Source organism: Mandrillus leucophaeus, unplaced genomic scaffold (genome assembly GCF_000951045.1).
Source record: "Mandrillus leucophaeus isolate KB7577 unplaced genomic scaffold, Mleu.le_1.0 Scaffold456, whole genome shotgun sequence".
NCBI classification, from domain to species: domain Eukaryota; kingdom Metazoa; phylum Chordata; class Mammalia; order Primates; family Cercopithecidae; genus Mandrillus; species Mandrillus leucophaeus.
Window position 1 is genome coordinate 146888 of NW_012104876.1, and position 13869 is coordinate 160756.

Here is a 13869-nt window from a genome sequence, read left to right on the forward strand (position 1 = left end):
ACGGTGGTCTGAAACTTGTCTCTAACACTAGTAAAAGTCATAAATGACACACTCCTGCTCTGAAAGCCCAAGAAACTACTCAGAATTCATTAACTAGAGTTGTCATGGGCAATCACATAGCCCTTACTTTCCTCTTCCAGCCAAGAGAGAGTTTGTGTTGTAGCAAATATTACTCGTTTCACCTATGTAAGTACTACAGGGAAAGCAGAACTGTTTGTGAGTGTGCTAAAAGAAAAAGCCATCTGGTTGTCTCAAATAGACCTGGTTGCATTCTGGGATATATTTTCATTGCCTGGGTTTCATAATCTAGGTCCATAACTTCGAGACCTTTTACCGATATGTTTATTTTATTTTATTTTATTTTATTTTATTTTATTTTATTTTAAGGCGGACTCTCCCTCTGTTGCCTAGACTGGAGTGCAGTGGCGCCATCTCGGCTCACTGCAACCTTCACTTCCCGGGTTCAAGGGATTCTCCTACCTCAGTCTCTCTAATAGCTGGGGTTACAGGAGCCCACCACCACGCCTGGCTAATTTATTATTATTATTATTATGTTTAGTGGAGACAGGGTCTTGCCATGTTGGTCAGTCTTATCTCAAACTCCTGACCTCAAGTGATTGACCTGTCTCGGCCTCCCAAAGTGCTGGGATTACAGGTGTGAGCCACCACGCCTGGCCACAATATACATTTCTGATAGCTGCTTTTCTTAATTACAATTAAGATTGCTGATACTATCTTCCCAGAGTCCTTTTATATTGAATTTTTACCATACAGCCATTTTCATATCAGAGAATGCAACAACTCATCCTGCAGCAAGCTGGAGGGACTAACCTCAGGCCAAGTACAGACTACATTCTCTAAACCAGCTCCTGATCAGCAATGGGGAAAATCTGGGTATCATGGAGTAACATCCTGCAGCCTGACTTTGTCTGCCTTTGACCAAAAGAAGCAGAAAGAAACAGCCCCTCACATCTGGGAACTAGTGAGATGTTCACAGCTAGGCCTCAGCATTGGTACAAGCTGGCCTGGCACTCAAAGCTAGACTCAAGTTATTCTCCTATTGGACATTAAGGATCTTACAAAATATCAGTGCCAGATAAGTTGACTCTAAGATCGTGATAAAGTAATACAAAACAAGGCCATTTCATAATTATGTCTAAGCACAGACAAAAGCAAGATCACTGTGCAGACCACAAAATGCCAAACATTTCCTTCTCCTTGATAAGACGAGTGACTGCTGCTTCCTTTCCAATTACCGCTTCAGTCTTGCTCAGTTTTCCCTCCCTAGAGGTAGGACTTTCGGATATACCCAATGATAAACTTGTCCTCACTTTCTGACAGCACTAAATCTAAAGCAAACCCTTGCTGCTGCTGCTGCTGCTGCTGCTGCTTTTTTTTTTTTTTTTTTTTTCCGAGGCAGAGTCTCGTTCTGTTGCCCAGGCTGGAGTGCAGTGGCATCATCTCGGCTCACCACAACCTCTGCCTCCTGGGTTCAAGTGATTCTCCTGCCTCAGCCTCCTGAGTAGCTGGGACTACAGGCACGCACCACCATGTCTGGTTAATTTTTGTATTTTTAGTAGAGACATGGTTTCACCCTGTTGGCCAGGCTGGTCTCAAACTCCTCACCTTGTGATCCGCTGGCCTCAGCCTCCCAAAGTGCTGGAATTACAGGCATGAGCCACTGCACCCGGCCAGAACCCTTGCTTCTTTAAACCCTCCTGAATCACCCAACCAAAGCCCAAATCCTGTAATATGTCTTTTCTAACCCCCTCTTACTGAGGTGCCCCATGGTGTGTGTTTTGCCCTGTTGCAACAAGTAATAAGCCCAACTTGTTCAACTACAGGTGTGTTCCTGGTAGTCTTTGGCTAGAGGGCAATGACACTAGAGAACTTTGATGGGTGCCAAGGGCTGCTAATCAGATTCGTCTCCAAGACAGTGAAGGAAATGTTTCAGAAAGCTAGACCTCTTCAAGAGGACTAACTTAAGGCACCTTACAGTTTTCTAGCTGCCTTGAAGGGTGTGACCTACTTGGATGACCTTAGTCCACTGGCAGATAACAAGAGGAAGAAGTCTATTGTTGGGTTTGATAAGATTTGGAGGTCACTAAGGGAAGGATAATGTTATTTTTTGTTTGTTTGTTTGTTTTGTTTTGTTGAGACAGACTCTCGCTCTGTCGCCCAGGCAGTGGCGTGACCTTGGTTCACTGCAACCTCTGCCTTCTGGGTTAAAGTGATTCTCCTGCCTTAGCCTCCCAAGCAGCTGGGAATATAGGCGTCCACTACCATGCCCAGCTGTTTTTTTTTTTTTTTTTTAAATTTTTCGTAGAGACAGGGTTTCACTGTTTTGGCCAGGTTGGTCTCGAACTCCCGACCTCAGGTGATCCGCCTGCCTCAGCCTCCCAAAGTGATGGGACCGCGCCCAGCCAGGGAAGGTGAATGTTCTTATAGAAGTCTCAAAACTCAACTGAGTTATGTCTTCTAGTCAGACAAGCCTGCCTCTCTCTTCCCTCTGTCCCATGTGCCTTTGAAGTCTGGCCTACCCATATCTCCAGGGTTATCTGAGCAGGCCTCTGCCCTCTTGGAAGCCCTGCTACTCCTGTTTTGTGTCAAGGACTCCAGCCCTCCAGCCTTGGGGTTTCACTTGTGTTATGGGGCGAGGCTGTAGTGAATCAGAACTTCCTTGGGCCTCATGCCAACAGAACCAATCATCCTTGATATATCAGGATAAAAAGAACCTCGGAAGGTAATTTTTTCTCTCCTAGGATTCCAGAAAGGTGACTGAAGGAGAGGCAGTATGTTTCCATGATGAAGTGTGTCATAACACAGTGACCTGAATAATAATTTATACCTGGGATGGGATGCAAATGGAGAGAATTGTTCGAGGAAGGCTTTACAAAGGAAAAAGAGTATTGTGTTGAGTCACGAAGGATGAGGTGGTCAAGGGGTTGGGAGGCAAGCAAAAGGAGCAGCATTTGCAAAGAATTGCTTGAACCTGGGAGGTGGAGGTTGCAGTGAGCCAAGATGGTGCTACTGCACTCCAGTCTGGGTGACAGAGTGAGACTCAATCTTAAAAGAAGAAAGAAAGAAAGGAAGAAAGGAAGGAAGGGTGAAAGTCCAAAAGGGACCGGATCACAGAAGAGCTTTTCTTGCAGTGCCACAGGGTTTTAACTTTATAAGTGGTATCATCTGTCAAATAATTTTGATGGAAAAGCCACATGGTCAGATTTGCACTGCAGAGAAAGAAATCTACTCTGTTAACACAGATACATCTTCCTGCTTTTTCCTTTGTCCCCTTAGAGTCAATTTTTAGCATAGAAGCCTAAGTGATCTTTTTAAAACATGTCTTATCATGTTATTCTTTTGCTCAGAACTCTGGCTTTACTCAAATCTTGGTTTCTAGACATGATTTTCTTCTAAAAGGAACCAGAGTCCTTAGATAAATGGTGGATTCTAGGTATGAGGCAAGGAAAAATGCAAGATTCAACATGGAACATCTTGTGCAAGAGTGTAAGAAAGTGCTCAGAAAATCATAGGTATATATATGTCAAAAGGACACAGAAGCCAGTTTGAAAGGGCTCCCATTAAACAAATCTGGAACAAATTCAACATGAACATAATAATAGTAGTAGATTGTAACTCACTAATTAAAATAGAAATACTTGAGTCCATACTGATAAAAATGAATGAATGAATAAATATGAGAGAAGAAAAAACTCTCCCTTTCAGTAGAAAGCTGACTAATACATGTAGAAAAATGGCGGAGTAGAAAACCACCATTTGACAACCATCAGGTAAAAAGTAACAATGAATACTAAAACAATTGGTTGAAGTTTTGTTTTTGTTTTGTTTTTTTTTTTTTTTTTTTGACACAGAGTCTCGCTGTCACCTAGGCTGAAGTGCAGTGGCGTGATCCTGGCTCACTGCAGCCTTGACAACTCAGGTCAAGCAATCCTCCTACCTCGCCTCCCAAGTAGCTGGGCCACAGGTGTGTGCCACCACACCTGGTTAATTTTTTCTAGAAATGAGGTTTCATGATGTTGCTTAGGCTGGTCTCAAACTCCCGAGCTTAAGTGATCCACCTGTCTTAGCCTCCCAAAGTGCTGGAATTGTAGGTGTGAGCCAGTGTGCCCAGCAGGTTGAAGTTTTGAGGAGGAACAGGATATTTACACAGGCTTAAAGCATTTCTCCACAAATCACTTATAAATTGCAAATGGGAAAATAACTTTACAGTGGAGACATGTGGTCAACATTACCTTAACCAAGTAATCAAAGTTAATATCCTCAATGATGGGACAAAGTGACATCGTGCACATGCCGATGTGATGCACTGAGAATGATGGAACATCACTTCTGTGCTGCCAAAAAAGTATAACCTGAGTGACGAGGAAAGCTTAGACAAACCCAAATTGAGGGATATTCTATAAAATAGCCAGCCTGTATGCTTCAAAAATGTCAATGTTATTTAAGTCAAAGAAAGGCTTAGGAACATTTCTAGATTAAAGGAGACTGAAAAACTGTGACAACTAAAAGCAGGATCTACATTAGATTCTGGATCAGAGGGAAACATGCAATAAAGGACATTAGTGAGACAGCTGTCTAAATATGAATGTGGACTGTATATGAAGTAGTAATGCATTAATGTAAATTTCCTTATTTTGTTAGTTGTTACGTAAGAAACTACTCTTGTTCTCAGGAAAATGCCTGCTGAAGTATTTGGAATGAAGGCACAGGATGTCTCCAATTTACACTCAAATGCTTCAAAAATATATGTAAGGAGAAATAAGGCAAATGTGGCAAAATGTTAACAATTTGCAGAATCTGGATGAAGGATAAATGAGAATTCTTTGTACTATTCTTACACCACTTCTGTAAGTTTGATGCTATTTCAAAATAAGTTTTTTAAAACCCTGCAATGGCTCCCTGTTCTCCAGAGTAAAACCAAAGTTCTTAAAACAGCCTGCAAGCCCCTGTGTTATTTGGCTTTTTATCACCTCTCTCACCTCTTCACTCTGCTTCTGGCACATTGACCTCAATACTGCCCTTAGAAAGGCTCCAAGCACCCTGCAGAGTTCAGGTTATATCCTCCTGCCCAGAACACTCTTTCTTCAACTATCCCCGTGGCTTATTCCCTCATTTCCTTCAGGTCTTTGTTCAAACGTCACTTTTCAGTGAGGACATCACAGATCACCCTATTTAAAATTACATTCCCGGCTGGATGCAGTGGCTCATGCCTGTAATCCCAGCACCTTGGGAGGATGAGGCTGGTAGATCACCTGAGGTCAGGAGTTCAAGACCAGCCAGGCCAGCATGGTGAAACCCCGTCTCTATTAAAAAATACAAAAATCAGCCAGGTGTAGTGGTGCATGCCTGTAATCCCAGCTACTCGGGAGACTGAGGCAGGAAAATCACTTGAACCCGGGAGGCAGAGGTTGCAATGAGCTGAGATTATGCCGCTGCACTCCAGCTTGGGCCATAGAGCGAAAATAAAAATAAAAATGCATTCCCCACCCTCCTTCCAGAAATCCCTATACCCCTTTCCCACTTTGCTTTCCTCTATGGCTTTTTTTCACCTTCTAATATGTTATATGCTTTATCTATTTTTTTTTTGTTTGTTTATTGTCTGTCTACATCCAGTAGAACATAACTTCTAAAAATTGGTTAATTAGTTTTAATTTTATGAACCAAAACTAAATAGAAACACAAAACAAACAAAAACCCCAAAACTATTAGAGACTTTATTTATTTATTTTTTTTTTGGCCTGTCGAATATTTACTCCGCTGACATTATCTACAGAAGCACTTGGCCAGTTTGCACACAGTGATTCCTTATGCACACTGAAATGGTCTCTGCAAAAATGACATTATATACAAATCTGTACACCCATCCTCCCGAAAATTCTCCAGCTCCCACAGGAAGTTATCAACTCAAAGCAGGATACTTGAGTTTTCATGTCTTTAGTTGCCTTATCATGATCCCAAATACACATTTCAGGGTTTGTTTTAGCTTTTAAAGACACTTTCCTTGAATATGTGCACTATGGTTAAAATTAAAAAACAAAAGTAATAAAATAAAATGATCGCTGGAAGGAGCTGACCCTCCCCACCCATGTGGGAGACTTCATCTGGCTGCGGCACAGCGAGGACTGTGTGTGTCCCTGGACAGGCGTCCGGCATTGGTGTGGCCCCCGGTGGCGCACCTCTTCAGTGGAGTCAGCGAAGGCTCTTGTTGACTTTTAAAAAGGAGGAGGATGAAGAAGAAAAAAAGGAAAAACAAAACCCCAAATGCCAAAGGAATTTCAGTGGGATGAAGTTTCTCCACCACTTAGAGAATATCTGTGGAGCTGCTGCACAAGCTGGGCCACCATGGTGTCGGAGATGCCGGGACACGCCTCCTCCGCCAGGTAGGTGACCCCTCGCAGCTCTTCAGTGGACCCCAAGTTCCCTCCGCACGCCTGGCTCTTCTTTTGCGACTCTGCAAACAGAGAAATAATTGTAGATAAACACTGAGAGAAAGTCCTCTTTGGGATGTCTTTCATCTTATTTCTGTCTACGTCCGATGGCTACAGAGCTCCATTCTCAAGCTTCTTGGGATATTTTTCTCAGATTGTGAAGATCCAGTCCCCAGAATCGCTGCCCCCCTGAGGCTTGGCCATCTGTTTCCGAGTTGGAATCCTTAGAGCTGGAGTCTTCGTGGCTCTGCTCTGCCTTCCATCTCTTATACCTGTCGATGAGCTCAGTCAAGTAGGAAGTTTTCTTTGCATTGCGTAGTATAAACTTGTGCTTAAATAACTCCTTAGCAGTGGATCTAAAGCTCCGCTCCTTATTCAAACAGGCCTCCACAAACTCCTTGAGGGGTTTACTGTAGTTTTCTTCCAACATTGGTAGGTTGTTCTTTGGAATGAGGAATAAAACTTTCGTGAGATGCAGCTTGGAATGAGGTGGTTCCCCTTTTGCAAGTTAAATAGCTGTTATGACCAAGGACCAGATGTCTGCCTTTGAGTCGTAGGCCGACTATTTGATGACCTCGGATGCCATCTAGAACCAGGTGCCCACGAAGGTGTTCCTTTTGATCTGGGTGTCTGTCAGCTGGCCGGCCATGCCAAAGTCCGCCAGCTTCACCTCGCAGTGCTCAGACAGCAGGACGCTGGCCGCTTTAATGTCTCTATGGATTTTCTTCTCCCAATGGAGGTAATCAAGTCCTTTCAGTATTTATCTTAATATAGTAGCGATCTGGGTTTCATCTAACGGGCCAGGTTCTAACAGATCTAGTGCGGAGCCTCTATCAGGATGTTCCATTATTATCCATACTTTTGTATCCTTCATACATCCTTCATGTATCCATAATATTTGGTTACGTATGGACTGTCACACTGACTCAACACTGTGATTTATTGTTGAATGTCCTCTCTCTCATCTTCAGCTTCTTTCAGATTAATGATGTTTATGGCAACCACTTCCTGAGTCCTACTGTCAATGCCTTTGAACACCTCGCCAAAGGAGCCTTTCCCAATGTTCTCTAGTTTTGCAAAAAGGCTTTCTGGATCTGCCTTTAGCTTCTGTGTGCCGGGCAGGCCCGACTGCACAGGGAGTGAGCCGTGGCGCTCAGGACGCCCACTTCCTGGACAGGACGGCCGGGTCACGGATCCGCGAGAGCCGCGAGGCCCGCGGGCCGCGCACAGCCCTGGGGCGGCCGGGCCGGCTGGAGTCCAAGGCCACCCCGGGCTCAGCTGTGGGCGGGCGGCTGCGTCTCCCCGCACCACGCCGGGGAGGGGCTGCAGGGGGCGCAGGGCCTCGAGCAAACTGCCGCCGCCAGTGCAGCTGCTGCTGGGCTGGAGCTGCTAGGCCTGGGCCCGCCTAGAGCCTTTTCTAACTCCCCCAGGTGCAACATTAAATGCAGAATCTTTGCCTACTGGGCTCATATCTATTAATCTGACCTGTTCCAACCTTAAAACAGAAACTTTTTGAGGGGAGATAGAGTTATCTGTTTTGTTCGCTGCTGAATCCCTAGCGTCTCAGAATGTTGCCTGTACACAGTGGGCACTCAAATGATTGCAGACTGTATGGATACTGCTATGCTTGAAATATAAGTTGCAGAAGAATAGGTAATAATAGCTAATACTTAATAAAGCATTTATTATGTACCGGGTAGTGTTTTCAGTGCTTTACATATATTATCTCATTGATTTTATACAAATAATAGAGGTGGATATCATCATCACCATTAACTCCTTCTCCTCCTCCTCATCATCATCATTTCCATGTTGCAGATGAGGAAGCTGAGGCAGTGAGACATTAGGAAAACCAAGTAGTCTGGCTTCAGAGTCTGTTTTATTAGCTACTGTGGTGTCCTGTCTCTCTTGTGATATGACCCCTTTTATAGTATGTTTAAAAGCCTGAGCCCGCTGCAGTGGCTCACATCTGTTATTCTGGCACTTTGGGAGGCCAAGGTGAGAGGGTTGCTTGAGGCCAGGAATTTGAGACCATATGGGCAATATAGCAAGATGCTATCTCTACAAAAAATACAAACATTATCCAGGCGTGGTGGTGGATGCCTATGGTCCCAGCTACTCTGGAGGCTGAGGTGGGGGGATTGCTTGAGCCTGGGAGGTAGAGGCTGCAGTGAACCTTGATTGTGCCAATGTATTCCAGCATGGGCAACAGCCAGACCCTTTCTCGAAGGAAAGACAGAAGAAAGAAAGAAAGAGAGAAAGAAAGAAAGAAAGAAAGAAAGAAAGAAAGAAAGAAAGAAAGAAAGAAAGAAAGAAAGAAAGAAAGACAGGCAGGCAAATTTATGTGATGTTTAAAAACATGTAGTATCACTATGCAAAATAATACTACACACTGTTAAGGAATGCCCACATATGTAGTGAAAGTATAAAGGAATGCATGGGAATGACAATGAGCAGGTAATCATCCGTAGTTGGGTGGTAGTTTTTAAGTTGGCAATCAAATATAATTAAAATTGTCCTTCAAAATCTCTTAAGGAGTTGTCAGCAGAGATGATTTTTCCTCCAGCATTGGACCCTTTTGCTGTTTCTACGGTTAAGCTCCAAATTCAATAGCTGGCTTGCTATTCCCCACCAATTGGCCTGGTGGGATGCTCATACCAGGAAAGGGAGAGGGAATGAAGACAGCTTGGACCTTCAACAGATTAAGGGTCTTTTAGTGTTAGAAACAGGGACAGAGCTGCAACAAGTCAATCAGCTCAGCCCTCTCTGTGGGAGGACAAGTAAATCAGCAGAGCCATATGGCTACCTAGGCCTTTGAGTTTCCAGGCATGGATGGCTCATAACATCCCGTGATAGCCTTTTCTGGCGCTTATCAATTCCTATTGTCAATAATGACTTATTTATATCTAACTTACATCTCCCACTGCGATTTCAGTCAATTTCCTACTTCTCTGTAGATATGGAGAGCAGATGGTCAACATTCTCCTTATAACCTTCCAGGGAATGAAAGATACCCATTGAAGCCTTCCCAGGTGACAAATGTTTTCCTGACAAAAGAGTCCCAATTTAATTTTCTAGTCAGTTATTTCATTTGTGCTATGTTGGATTTTTAATAAAACATACAGTGCTTTTCTTTGAAAAAAATAACACATGCAGATGATTATAATTCTTACAGTACAAAAGCCTGTTCAGTGAAAACTGAGGTTCCCTCCCACCCCAAACCCCTCAGTTTCCCTCTCTAGAAGCAGCTAGTCTTACCAGGGTCCTTTTCCAGAGATATTTGATGACATCTCTAAGTATATGTGAATAACTCTCCTCTAAATTATTTTCTTCATTTCAGCAAACATTAATTAAGCACCTACTATGTGTCAGGCACCGTACTAACTCCTGGGTCAGGGGACAGAAAGAACAAGATGTGTTTCCCTGTCCTCAGGAAGTTTACACTTTAGTAGGGGAGAAAGGTATAGTTTATGAAGTATTGATTGAGCACCCTCTATGTGCCAGACAGCATGTGAACCACTGGAGAACATGGAGTTCTTGCCCTACCAGAGCTTAGTGTTGTGAGGGAGACAGATCAATGAGCAGGCATGGTGTGAAATATGAACACATGCCAGGGAAGTGTCAATATGTTTCTTGGTAATGGCTCTACTTCTTCTTGTAGGCTGTGTGACCCCACGTTGGGGATGGGTCACAAAACCTAAGCCTTGTGACTACTGGAAAGGAGAAGTGGTAGAGTCCTAGATAGGAGCAGTGGTGCTGGAACCTGGTGCTAGGCGCTGGCCCAAGCACTTTACATACGGTGTGTTATGTAATATTCACAGCAATATGAAGTGAGTTCCATGATCAGTATTTTACAAATGAAGACACTGGGGGCTCCAGAGATGTTAGGGAACTGGCTACAAGTCACACAGGTGGGACTCAAACTCAAGCCTGTCTTTCCACAAAGCCTGGGTTCTTATTCACTACACTGATCACAGTTTGTGGGTTTTGGGGTGAATCATGGATGATTCCAATACACCTCCTCCTTCTCTGTTCCCGTGTGAAGAATCCTGGCCTTAAGCTGGGTCGACTCAGCCTCCTATGAGACTGAATTTTCCATTGAAGATATGAGATGAAGAGGAAAATGCACTGGTTTGGTAGTCAAAACACCTTGGCTCTAGCTCCTGCTTTACCTTTCACAAGCTCTATGACTTTGGACGAGTCATTCTACCCTTGGAACCTCAGGGGCCTCACCTGTGAAGTTCAGAGGCTGACAGGGATCATCTCTGAATCCTCCATGGGATTTGATGGTATTTCTGTCACCCCTAAGGGGCTGTAATGACACCTTCTGGGACAAAAACCACATCCCCTTCTTGAGATGAACATAAAGCCAGTTCAGTAAATCTATTTACTTTCGAGGTGACTTGAAGAATGAATGTCCAGTGCGGGTAAATAGCTGGCTTCACCTTACTGATGGAGTAAGATGTGAACAAGTTCATGCCTCCTTGGCCTCTGCTTTCTGCTCATAGTTCTGAACACTACCCCTCCTCCTCCCCACTTTCTCAATAAAGTGAAATGAGCCTTAGTCAAGTAAGCAAGTACCCTTTTAATATATCCAATTTAATTAAAGCAATAATCAACTAGGAACTGAAGATAATCCTTAGTGAAAACTGGGTCAGAGCCCTCAAATTAATGGGTTATTGCAGGGTTGTAATAACCTGAGAACTTTGCCCATGCTGATTTTATGCTCAGGAGAGCAGCCCCATGACGTGCTACAAGCCACAAAAAGAGGATCTACCCGGATCAATAAGCCCCATAAAGCTAAGAGCAGAGAGGCTGGTTTGATGCAGAAAAGAAGGTAACTGAGGCATGGACGGCAGAAAATGAGTCTCCTGTTTTGTGCTTCTTTCATTTCACATCAAACCTAGGAATTTAGAGGCAAGATCTGGTCATTTGGGGTTGGGAAGTTAAAAGAGTCCAGTTCTCAGGTAAGTGTCTCTCTCGCTCCCTTCCTCCTTCCCTCCCTCTTTCCTTTCCTTCCTTCTTTCTCTCTTCCCCCCACTTCTTTCCCTTAAATTTTTCTGAACCACAAAATTAAGAAATATGCATCATAAGATAACCAAATTGCTTGAAATTGTGTGAGGTATAAAATTCAGGTCTTTAATCCTCAACCTTTCTTTCTCTTTTCCTCTTTCTTTCCTTTTCCTCCTTCCTTCCTTTTATGTTTTTTCAAAATTATGAAAGTAACGTATGCTCATTGTAAAAACAAACAGTGCACAATCATAGGAAGTATAAAGGAAACATTTAATTCCCACTTTTCCTTCCTGTCTCTTTCCTCCCCTTCCTATCTTCCTTACCTTCCTCTCTCTTGCTTTCTTCCTTTCTCCTGTCCCTTGATTTTTAAAATTATGTAACTAATTTATAATCTTTGTAAAATAACCAAACAGTACAGAACAGTATGGAAAAATTATCAAGCCCCACCCCCTTTCTTCAACCCACATTTTCATGCCTTATATAGAGACTTACCTTATTCCTTTTTTTTTGGAGACAGTCTCGCTCTGTCACCCCGGCTGGAGTGCAGTGGCGTGAACACGGCTCAATGCATCGTCTGTCTCCCACGTTCAAATGATTCTCGTACCTCAGCCTCTCAAGTAGCTAGAATTATAGGCATGTGCCACCACGCCCGACTAATTTTGTATTTTTAGTAGAGACAGGGTTTCACCATGTTGCCCAGGCTGGTTTCGAACTCCTGGTCTCAAGTGACCCGGCCGCCTGGGCCTTCGAAAGTGCTGTGGTTACAGGCATGAGCCACCATGCCCGGCCTTTATTCCTTTTAATGGTTGCATAGTATTCTGTTGTGTAAATGTCCCATGATTTATTTATTGGGCACCAGGTAAGTTTCTGAAACATACCTTGAAGTTGTTATAAAAGCTTAGAGGAAATGTAAGAAAAATATAAATTGGATTATTTGCTGCTGAAAATTCCATTTTATAGATAGCAATCATATCCATTTCTATAGCACTTTATGCTTTGAAAATTGCCTTCGAAGCATCGTCTCATTTGATCCTCTTCGAGAGCAGCTCTGGGAAATAGGCAGATTATTATCTCCATTTTTACAGATAAGGAAACTGAGGCCCAGGGAAATTAAGGAAGAGAAATATGTATGGCCTCACAGCCAGTTACTGAATCTCAGCCTAGTCCTCTTATAGCACTATAAATTTAAGCTGCATTTCATTTTGCAAGTCATAAAAGATTTAGACACCCCCTTACTTCTAAGTTCATAGTTTAGAAAGCCCATCCAACTCATACAAATTCCCTTATTATTCTAATGAGAATGGCAGTAGAATCCTTGGTAAATATGAAGAGCCTGATTAATGGCTGGTGTTCATAGCAAGCCCAAGATTCATTTGACTTCCTAATTGGCTTCTGTTACATTAAATGTAAAGTGGGTCTATTCACTCTAAATCCCACTTGGAGGTAGAAAGAAATACAATATGTTGCATTATCCTATAGAAAAGGAAGTGTTCAAATCAGTAGTAAATCATTCAGAAGCATATTTTATTTAAAATCAGAAATGCCCATCAGCACCCTACCGCCAATTTTCTGTAACATGTTTCAGTAGGATTTGCAGTTTTAACACCGTTTTGTTTGGAGAAAAGGGGGTTTTCAGTGCATTTTCCACATAAGACACTATAGTTACAATTAATTAATGAGAGAAGCTGGGTGAATGTAATGAAATGGTGATTAGATTTCTCTAAACGGATCTGCTTTAAAAATACAAATGATTTGATGAGTTACTTTTGTCAACAAGGTCTTCTTGCATAACAGTCCTTCAAGAAATTTAGGATCATTACAACTACAAGTAGTTGAATTGAAGTTTGTGCATTAGGGTTGAAAGTATTACACTTTGGTTTTTTGTTTGTTTGTTTGTTTTTGAGACAGAGTTTTGCATTTGTTGCCCAGGCTGGAGTGCAGTGGTGCAATCTTGGCTCACTGCAACCTCTGCCTCCCGGGTCCAAGCAATTCTCTTGCCTCAGCCTCCCGAGTAGCTGGGATTACAGGTGCCCGCCACTATGCCGGGCTAATTATTGTTTGTTTTTTTGTATTTTTAGTAGAGATGGTGTTTCACCATGTTGGCCAGGCTGGTCGCAAACTCCTGACTTCAGGTGATCCACCCGCTTCAGCCTCCCAAAGTGCTGGGATTACAGGTGTGAGTCACCACTCCTGGCCTCACATTTTGTAATTATGCATTTAATGTCTCTCCTCCCCACAGGGCTAACTGTCCTATGATGGCAGATATCTGTGTCTTGTCTTCTCAGCACTGTATTCCCAGGGAGCAACACAGTGTCCGGCACACAGAAGGGATTCAATAAAATTTGTTGAGCTAGTATATAGATAAATCCATCAGTGAGGTTTCAGCCAGGCTGGGTATCTCAGGTAA

At 43.1% G+C, this 13869-nt stretch overlaps 1 protein-coding gene and 1 pseudogene across 2 annotated transcripts in view; one reads left to right on the forward strand and one right to left on the reverse strand.

Moving 5' to 3' along the window:
* Positions 1–5750: 5750 nt before the first annotated feature.
* LOC105549754 lies at positions 5751–7323 on the reverse strand (annotated as a pseudogene).
* Positions 7324–9406: 2083 nt separating this feature from the next.
* ADGRG4 (adhesion G protein-coupled receptor G4) overlaps positions 9407–13869 on the forward strand; it is a 120928-nt gene continuing 116465 nt past the window's right edge. The window contains exons 1-2 of one of the 2 annotated variants that reach the window (XM_011994408.1): positions 9407–9481; positions 10111–10279. The gene's annotated coding sequence lies outside the window, so the exon portion shown is untranslated. Of the gene's footprint in view, positions 9482–10110; positions 10280–11275; positions 11417–13869 lie in introns of those variants that run through there. The other variant, XM_011994409.1, reaches the window with a different exon arrangement.